We start from the raw sequence: 10,070 nt of genomic DNA on the forward strand, positions 1-10,070 counted from the left end.
GCTGGCAGAGGAAAGGGCTGGCAGAGGAAAGGGCTGGCAGAGGAAAGGGCTGGAGGACAGAGGAAGGGTAACCATGTGAAGACCTGCAGGAGCTTCAAAAGGAAACAAGTCCCTCAAGCAGGAGGCAGGTGTTGGGGGCAGTGGTACAAGACCTTACTGCTCCCATTCCTCGCAAATGCTTGAGCATCTTATACAGGTGCTGAGGGCAGCAGGGGCTTCCCCTTTGCAAGCACCTGCTTGGGCCATGCCATCGGCCCATGCTTACCATCCCCTACACTCACCTCCCCAGCAAATCCACCCTGGCCTTAATGTAACCGAGGATGAGATCGCTTTTAACCAACAAAAGAAAAGCTTTTAACGGAGGATCCCTCGTATCTCCCCCAAAAGCATTTCCTCTCTCATGTCCTTGGGGAAGAGCTGGAGGGCAGTGAAAGGACGGGGCCAAGCCTCTCCGCCTGCATCCCACACAGCAGTGTCTGGAGGCCGTGGGCTTCTCAGCCCACTGCCCTCCCTCAGAGTCCGGGGCATAATTCACTTTTTATGAATGGAAAGCACCCTCAGCTATATTTAGCAGCAGCCTGGTCCTGAAGGGCAGGAGAAGCACTGCTTGTTGACTTCAAGGGCTTGGAACAAGCCTGCCTTGTTATGTTTACGGCGCAGAGCTTTGCTGGAGAGGCCAAGAAAGCACCGAGTGGCTCGTTCTTGAAGCCTGATGGATTAAGCAAATGGCCACAGTAATTCAAGCCACATGGGGAAAGAGAAGAGGCGGCGGCGGGTGGGCTGGGGGCCTTGAGGGGCTCCTGCCTTCCCCCAACCAGCCATGGTTCAATCTGCTTTTCACAGCAGGACCTGCAAATGGAAAATAAGATCTTTGCAGCTCCTGGAGGAGACACTTCCCTGCCATGGGGAACATATGCTCCACGTTGCAGTGGAGGAGCTGGTAGCATCGGCAAAGCTGTTTATTTGCATAATCACCGATTAACACAAACGTCTCGGACAGGCGCCAGCCATCCCGTTGTATGTTCTCGCTCGCTTGCGAGTCGGCAGCGCCTGTCTGCCAAATCCTGCAATAATCCAGCACGTGCCGGGGAAACACGCACGGACCGTCCCGCCAGCTCGGGAGAACTGGGCTGCCTGCTCGGAGCTGGGCTGCCCGGCACAGCCTGTCTGGCAGCTCCTGGCTGTGTCTCTGAATCGTACGTGGAGCTTTTCCCCATCCCCAAAGCAGTCAGAAACACTGGCATAAAATGAAGCATGAAAAAACCTTCACGTCACTTCAAGAGCTGGGGATTTAGGAAAAGCATCAAATGCTTTAGGGATGCTGAGAATAACTTAAGCTATGTGCATCCATGGCAACGCGTGAGCATCCCCAGGCAATGGTGAGGCTTGAAGGCAACGGGGATCCCCCGCTCCCACCGGGCTGGGGTGCAGCTGGGGCTGCCCGGAGCCCCACCACATCGAGGAGCCATTTCAGGTCCCAGAAGTGAGCGTACCTTCAGAAACATCAGGAGGGAATGGGCTTCGCTCCACGGAACGGCATCCCAGAGGAACATGAAGTCCGGGCCCGGTCTGCCCCCCGCTGTGCCTGGGCTGTGCCGCGGGTCGGGCCGTTTGGAAGAAGAGTTGCTGCCATCTAGTGAGCCCAGGCACCGCCGCCCCGCCTGCTGAGCGCCCCCGCACCCACCACGCCGCCTGCCCCCGAGCCGCCCGGAGGCTCGGGCTGGGTGCTGGGGGTCCCCTGGGCATCTCTGGCCGTCCCCTGGGGGACGTTTTCTGCCCAGTTCAGAGGGTTTGGCTGGTTTTTTTCAACAGTCATTGCACTGCATTTTGCCCTAAGCCGTAATACAGCCGGTTTCCTGGTGGGTTGGCTGAGTGTTTTTCAGAGAGCAGGGGGGACAGCCATGGTACACACAGGGTGCAGGAACGTCCCTTCCCTGCTCACCCACCCAAATCCAGCCTGGTCACACTGTTCTGGGCACCAAGGTGACCAGCAGGCTGGCTGTTTGTAGGGCAATTTGCAGCCACACCTGCAGAAAGGCCAGAAAAACTCCAGTTAAAGGAGGTTTTGCACACACACACCCCTGAGCACAAGGGGTGGGCAGAGAGGGGGGAGATGACCAGGGGGCTGTAAGGAATGGGGCTGTTCCGTACCAGCCTTGGCAAGGGCAGCCCAGGGCAGGTCTCTGTGCTGCACCGTGGCTTTGTCACCTCCCCAACATGAACATGGTCAGGGTCCCCTTGGAGGAGCACAGGGCTGTGGGCGAGCATTGCTGGGGACCCCACGTCAGGGTGAGTGGCTGCAGCCAGTGCTGGAGGCAGTGGGCAAGCAGGGCCACCCCCTCTGGAGCAGCGTGTCCCCCCCAGCCCTAAGCCCTTCGCCTGGGGCTGTCCTGTTCCCAGGCAGAGCCTCTGGGCAGTCCGGAGGGCCCACGGCCCACCCTGCTTGGTGTAAACGTCTGTATCACCAGCTCTCGAGAATGGAGGATGTGGGCATGCTGCTCTGCCCACCAGCCAGGGGAAAGGGGCAGAGAAAAACCCCTTTCTTGGAAATGTGGTGCTCCTGCGGCTGGTACAGTGTACAAATGGGACTCAGCCACAAGGGGCCAGTTAGTGCATCATAGCCAAAGAATCCCACTCCCTACCAAGCCCCCACACTGGTCCCAGCCCTATCTGCAGACCCCAGTTGGGGTCCCATTACCCCGAGCATCCCTCCAGTGGCACCCCTGGCCCCAGTGCAGCGCAGCCCTCTGGATGGGGCCATAGGTTTGGGCAGTGCCCAGAAAACCTGTGCTGACTTTACCCTTTTTCTGAGAGAACTATATATAACCCAGCTGGGCAGCTGGATGCAAAACTACTTCAGGGCCAAAATAAGCTGAGCTGGGTTGTGGAGGAATTGCAATTACCTGCTCAAGAAAATCCAAGTGCATCAGGAACTGCCCAGGCATGCAGCTCCACTGGCCAGACTAAAAAAAACACCAAATAGCATTAAGGACAGAGCAAGCTGGAGGTACCCATGGGTGTCTGCATCACCAGGAATGCCAGGAGCAGGTATCATCAGCCCCTGCCCCAAGACGGGGTGTTCAGGGGCAGAGACTGCCAGGCTCCCACACCCACAGCTCCGGGCACTCAGCCCTGCCCATGCAGCCAAAAAGCCTGTGGAAAATTTGGTTTCTTTATTTTTGGTTTTGGGGTTTTTTTCCCTGAAAACAAGCTGAAAACAAGTTCACTCCTGGCAGGCTCTAGACTCCCTGCAGTCCAGGGAAGGGTAAGCCCAGGGACCAGCAGCATCCCGCTGGGATGCAGAGCTAGGCCACTGCCCCAAGGCTGCAGTCGTGGCTCGGTGGCTGGGTTAGGGGTGCGGGGTCAGTGCTGGACACGGCTCCCACAGCCAGCCCCACACCGCAGCGCTGCTGGGGGGGTGGGGAACCCAGCTAGCAGGGGCAGGATAGAGGGAACTGCCAATCTGCTTTGGTCCCGCTCTCAAAAAACCCACACAGTTTTCTCAGCGTTCACTGGGGAGGGAAAGTGGATTTTTAAACAGCTCAAATAAACAACCAGGCTTGAAAAACACAGGCCTGATTTCCATACACCATTGCTGTAATTAGGCATGCAAACCAGGCAGACAGTTACAGATTAGCACTGAGAAACTGGGTGCAGCTCCCTCCTCGTAAGCCCAGCAAGGGCTTGGCATCTGTGGAGCCACCAGCAGAGGAGCTGAGCAGCACCCCTGGGTGCTCATCCACAGCCCCAGGGCTGTCGGGCTTGGTGCTGCCCTGGCGTGGGTGTGCTCAGAGTACCATGCAGTGCCATGCACAGAGCATGCTGGCACCGCAGCTACAAGCACCTGGCCTGGTTTGGGCTAGGACAGCTGGGGGTGAAGCCCCAAACTCCCTCACTGGTGCCCCTCACCTCTGCATCAGGCCTGGCCAGCACAGCTCACTCCAACTGGTCTCTGCGAAGGGACCGACATGTCGAGAAGGGCAGCAGGGTCTGGAAGGAGAAGCAGCAGCTGGAGGGTTTCAGTCCTGCAGGGATGTGTCCTTGCTCCCTGGCCCCAGCCAGCACTGGGATTTCGGGGGGGGTGGGCTGAGCAGTGGCCATGGTCTTAAAAAAAAAAAAAAAAAAAAAAAAAAAAAGATAGAGGAAATCTATCGCTACAGCTGTGATGTGTGAGCACAGCTCAGTCCAATGCAAACCCATTCCCAGAGGGAACGGCCAGGCGACGCAGCGCAGGGGAGCAGCACGGGGGCTTTAGCCCTTTGCACACCCACTCTCCACAGTGATGCTCTGCATGGTCCTCACTCACCAGACCCACGTGAGGCTGAGGTGAGGCCCCCAGCACACCGTTAGTGGGGGGCTGTCCATCCCAATGGATGGAGGGGCTGCCAGGAGGTGCCTGTCTGAGCGGGAGCAAAGGGAGAAGCCCCCACTGCTGCCCCCAGCCGAGCCCCAAACCAGCACCCAGCAAAGGAGCTCACAGGGTCTCCCACGCACAGGAGAGGCACCACAGGGCAGAAGAAAAGGCGCTTTATGAAACCCACTCCAGCATGCGGCTAAATTAACAACACAAGCAGGATCAGTGCTGAGAGGCAGGGTGAGACTCGCTCTTTGCTTTCTGCCCTGGGGTGCACAACCAGGAGCATGGCTCCAGGAAAGGAGCCCCCCCACCCCGGCCAGGCTCTTGGGAAAGCTGGGGATGCACCTGGGGTTTGTCCCCATGCCCCTGTTCTGTGTCACCACCCTGGACAGGCTGCCTTTGCGGGTGCACATGGTCACCGTCCCCTTGCACCCCACCAACAGCCGACACGTGTGTGTGCACACAGCCCCCTGGGGCTGTGCTGGGGGGAGCGGGCTGGTTTGAAGGGCTCTTTGTTCCCCCGTGTAATTATACCCAAGCGGGGGAATAGAAACGTGCTGAAAACCCCTTGCTGGACCTTTCTAACAGGAGCTGGGGCATTCAGCTGCACAGTGGCCCCATTGTTCCCTCCCACGCGGCTGGGGCAGCCAGCCCACCTCCCACCTCCCACACCCCCCACTTCCCTGAAGTAACCAGCCTGCGATTAAAAAACAGGTCTTTTCCCTCTGCAGCATCAATACTGGGCAAAACACCCCAAACTTCCCCGTTGCCCAGGGCCGACAGAGTGACGCTGCAGCAGCAAGGGCAGAGCCCGCAGGTGAGCCGGTGCCTTTTGGCACTGGGAGCATCCCCAGCACCCCCAGCCCTCACACCAGCCCAGCTGGGCAGGGCCATGGGGACATCTGCACTCACATCCATCTCTGCCCATGCCAAACCCCACGGAGATCTGGGGACACCCCATCCTTGCCCTGCCCCATACAGAAACGCTCCCACTCTTGGGACGCAGAGCAGCAATGGACTTGTGGCTGCAGCAAACTGGTTTCCAACAATGAGCTGGTCATTGGTGGTACAGCAGCATGCCAGTCTGACCCTCATGCTGGTCCCGGCGGGTTGCCTTCAAAATTAGGCAGCCCCAAGCTCTGGCTCTGCTTTAGCCTGTGCTTCTTCCCGAGCCTGCTGCAAGGAGACGTGTGTGAAGGGCCCCCAACCATCATCTTCCTGGTAGCCCCAGGAAAGGCTCAAGGGGAGGACCAGGGGTTTGGATCACCTTTGCCAAGGACGGACTTACAAAACAAACCCGCAATGAGCCCAACAGTCTTAGTAGCCTTGGTGGCCAGATCCTGCACAAGCACCACCCAGGCTAAGGACAGGCAGGGACTGGCTGCTGGCAGATGCTCAGCACCCTGCACATCTGGCTGTCTTGGCCACACAGATGAGCATCTGGGACAAGGGGCCACCCATCCCCGCAGCCAAACGGAGATGCCAAGCCAACATTCCTGCCCAGAGATCCCCAGGAGCTGGGGCTCTGCACGGAGCCACCGCCGCCCCGTGCCCCGAGGCTGGGGGTGCCACTGGGAGCCAGGCTGGCTCCACCACACCCTCTGCGATGGATGCTTGGCATGGCCCTCACAGGTCCGGGCATGCCAGTGGCTCCGGGGACACAGCTTCCAGAGCTGTGAACACAGTGGCTCATAACAGCACACTTACCCTGGGCCAAGACTAGTGGGGGGGGGGGCACCGAGCAGAGGGTGGGCTTGGAGGAGCAGCTGGGGTGGCCAGCAGGACACCCATGCTGGGTGGTGGTGGGTGCCTCCCTGGAGCAGGCTGGCTGGCACCCCTGGCTGCACCACGCTCGGCACAGCTGTGGGTGGATTTTCCTCAGGTGAGCTTCCAGTGCTGCAGGGTCACGGCAGACATGCAGGAGCTGCTCCCCCAGGGTCCGTTCTCACCACCGAGTTCTGCCTTGTCTCACTGCACCAATCAGATGCTTCTTCACCGAAGTGACCCCATGTTATTAAGTTTAATCTGATCCCAGGACAAATACATCATTACAGCTTTTCCCACCCACGCTTTTCCCAAGCCACCAGTATTTTAGGATGGCAGGAGAAATCCCTGCCTCTTCTGGTTTTTACATGGGGACAGGGGATCTGCATCTCCATCTGCTCTGCTGGGGAAATGGAGAGGGGCAGAGCCCATCCCCGTGGCACTGGGGCAGGAGCAGGGTGCTGGGGAGCTGGGTGCTCTCCCTGCATGGGCTGTGGCATGAGGCACAGCACGATTTGATGATCTCCAGACACCAAACAAAGCGGATCCTTACCTCGGGGGTGAGGTGGGTGCTGTCGGGGAGGCACAGACTTTCCCAGCCCAGCTCACCCACCGCTGCTCAGCGGTGACCCGGGCACAGGGCGAGGGCCCAGGACACAGCCCTGAGCTCCTGAAACGTGCATCCCACACGCGCACGGGGAAAGCCAGGCCAGCACCTCACCGGCCTTTGCTCAGCCTGAGCACATCCTGCCACACAGCCAGTCTGGGGGTCCCCCCTTCCTCACAGCACACCCCCACCTCCCCAGCCACCTACGTGTCTGCTGCATGTGTCCAGCTGCGCACTGCTCCTCCCCACAGTAAAGCCCCACAAAGGCTCTTTCAATGCCTTTTGCAGGGAAATGGTACTTCCCTGGGGGTTGCAGGTGTGGTTCGGAGCCCAGGCCACCTCTGTGAAGCTGCCCACAAGCTTTGGCTGTGATACCTGCCACAAAAAGCACCATAGCTAATGGCTTGCTGATGCTTTCTCTGAATTCTCCCCATTCGGAGCACAAACCTGGGCAAGGGAGCCCCGGGAAGCGCCTGCTGCCACCTGAGGGTTGAGGAGCTGGTGGCACCTCCAGGTGAGAAGCTGTTTCGGTCCCTCTGCATCTGTGCCAAGAGCGCAGGGCCTTTAGCTGCAGCAGTTGAAGCTCTTGCAATGCCCTGGGGAGGGAAAAAAAAAAATGAAGGTGGGAATAAATAAAAAAAGAAATAAAGGGGGGGGGGGGCGAGACAGAAAAGAAAGAGAGGAGGGGTGAGGGGGGCGAGAAAGCAAAGAAGAAAGGAGGGGGAGGAAGCAAAAAGAAAGGAGCAAAAGGCCAAGCTCTCAGCAGCCGGCCGGACCCCAGACACGACGCGCGCGGCCGGCGCTCGCCCGGGTCCCCGCGGCCGCTCGGGGGCCGGGGCCGCGCTGCGGCGGGCGGGGCAGCCCGGGAGGTGGCGGCAGACACACGGCGAGCGGCGGGGAAGCGCCGCGGCAGCCGGGCTGGCAGCGGGGGGGCTGCTCGGCCGCGGGGCTCCCGGCCGAGGGGGCTGGGGGCGGGCAGGGGGCGGCGCGGACCCCCCCCAACAGCGCTGCTACACCCAGAGGGGCAGCGGCGGGGGCACAACCCCCCCTCCCCACCCACCGGGGTGTCTCCGGCCGGCTCGTGTGGGCAGTGCTGGTGCCGGGGCCGCCAGCATCCCGGCCCTCCTGGGCGGGGGTCTGCGCAAAACACAGCCCTGGGGGAGCCGCGCTGGCGGGGGGTGATGTGCTCAGCCCCCCAGACACCGGAGCGTTGGGACGCAACGTCAGCACGGCAGCTGGCACCGAGCAAGGGGGGACAGAGGAAGGCGAAGGGGCAGCTGAACGGCTTTAGCCCCCCGGAGCGGAACGTCCCCGTAGCAAAAGGTCAGCTGTCCCCGAGGAAGGCAGGCTGTCACCCAGCAGGCCCCAGCCCCGAGGACAACCTACCTCCTGCACAGCCCCTGCTCATCTCTAACTGGGAGCCCAGTGACCCCCCACTGGTGCCCCCCACCCACAGTGGGCTGTACCGGGACCCCCCGCGCTCTCCCTCTCTCCTGCCTGCATCCCGCTCAGCACCCGGGGGCTGCGGGATGCTCAGGGGAAGCACCATGGCTCCGGGGTGCAAGAGTTGTCCCCTCCCATACTGCAGGGTCTCTGCAGGCAGCCGGAGTGCCCTGCACGGAGAGGTGGGTGGCCTGTGCCCCCCTGGAGGGCTAGAGGTGGTTGCACCCCCCTCTGTGACTCATTTTGGCACCTCTCTGGCATACAGCACAGCACCCACCCCAGCCCCATGGCTTACCCTGCAAAACAAGGGACCCAAACACTTGTGAACTTCACCTCAAAATCCTCCTGGAAACCATAAAGTCCAAGGGTTTATGGAAGGTTACACTTCATCTCCCAGCTCCTCCAAGTCCCTCCTGCCAGGGAGGGTTTGGCAAGGCAGAGCTGCCTGCGGCTCCTCCATCACACCAGGACCTGGGAAGGTTCCAGCGATTTTCAAGGCAGGTGAAGCAGGTCCTCAGGGTTTCGGTTTGAAAACCAGAGCAGCGCTAGGAGGAAAAACAACCGAGCGTCACCTCTCAGGTCAGAGCTGAAGACCAGGAATTCACGAGGCCCCAGTGTGAGCTGCCCCCAGCCAACACCAGATGCAGGCAGGCTGGCCAGGGAGGGCAGAAAGGCAGAGGGAATGGTGACAAATCCACTCCAGGAACCACAGCTCTGCAAGGACGGGCAGGCAGCCAGGCTTGCACTCTGGGGATTTGCAGAGTACCCGTCCAGATTGCTTTGCAAAAACAAGGCGCTTTTACGCCGAGGGTGGTTTTGGAAAGTACACGGGATTCTTGCAACTGAGAGATGAGAGAAAGAGGAAGAAAAAAAAAAAAAAAAAAAGACATAAGTTGTTCCAAGAAGCACGTTCCAAGAACCTGTCACAGCTACACGAGACACAAGAACACGAAGACTGCAGACATACGTCACCGATATACTGACAAACAGCAGCTCCCACGGAGCAAATGTCAGCCCTGGCAGCACATGGTGCTGCTTTCCCAGTACTGGGAGCAGATTCTCAGAGGGCTGCTGAGAGCACACCAACGACAGACCCAGCAACCAGGAGCAGAACAAGCATTTGCTACTCCCTCACCCCTGAAAAACCCTGTGCAGTGATTTTTTACTCCGTCACTGCTAATCCTAACCACCCAGAGTGGGAGTTCCCACAAGGGAGAAGGGAATTAGATTTTCTCGAGGACGATAATCCATTTAAATACAGCACTTCTTAGGAGACTCGGCACTGTTCCCAGCCAGCAGCCCTGCTCTGCACACAGCCTGCCCTCTCCCATGTGCCCGAGGGGACAGAGACAGGTCCCATCCCTCAAGACCACCAAGCTGTCAGAGCAGACGGGTTTGGAGAAGCAGCACCTTCCACCAGGTCTTGCTTAATAGAAGAGCTGCTTTAGTCCAAAGGGGCATGAAGTCACCTGTGGACTTGCTCCCATAGCAGCTGCAACAGCCCTACCCCCCCTTGAAGGCTCACATCAGATACGCAGGGTTGGCTTGAAACTTGGTTGAGCAAGACCCCGAGCACACGGTCCTCCTACAGCTGAGGGCTCAGGCACACGTTGCTGCCATCAGGGGACATGCACAAGCCCATCTCTACCTCCCTGTCTCTGCTGGCTGCAAGGGGACAGCCCTCCCAAAGTGCCATCACAAAACCAACCACCAGAGAAAGGATGGACTCACCTTACTGTGTCATGCTGCATCTGCTTTACTTGCCTGGAGGAGCCGCAGCACCTCCAGACCCCCAGTGATGCTGGTCCTACGGGAGTCACTGGTGGGTCAGATGCTGAAGGCAGCTCAGGAGCAGCTGACAAAGCCCCTTTGAGCTGCAGGCCACCGCCAAGCCAGATC

At 59.5% G+C, this 10,070-nt stretch overlaps 1 long non-coding RNA gene across 2 annotated transcripts; it reads right to left on the reverse strand.

Annotated features, from left to right (window-relative positions):
* Positions 1 to 30: 30 nt before the first annotated feature.
* Positions 31 to 8,960, reverse strand: LOC119155025. 2 transcript variants are annotated; one of them, XR_005106589.1, is made up of 6 exons: positions 8,505 to 8,960; positions 7,176 to 7,324; positions 3,910 to 4,104; positions 2,904 to 2,963; positions 1,494 to 2,027; positions 31 to 849 (listed from the first exon to the last, which is right to left on the reverse strand). It is a non-coding gene; the product is annotated as an uncharacterized LOC119155025 (long non-coding RNA). The 2 variants fall into 2 exon arrangements; XR_005106588.1 differs by having other exon boundaries at positions 8,467 to 8,960.
* Positions 8,961 to 10,070: the final 1,110 nt, after the last annotated feature.

The sequence above is a fragment of the Falco rusticolus genome, chromosome 10 (assembly GCF_015220075.1).
Source record: "Falco rusticolus isolate bFalRus1 chromosome 10, bFalRus1.pri, whole genome shotgun sequence".
Classification (NCBI taxonomy): Eukaryota; Metazoa; Chordata; class Aves; order Falconiformes; family Falconidae; genus Falco; species Falco rusticolus.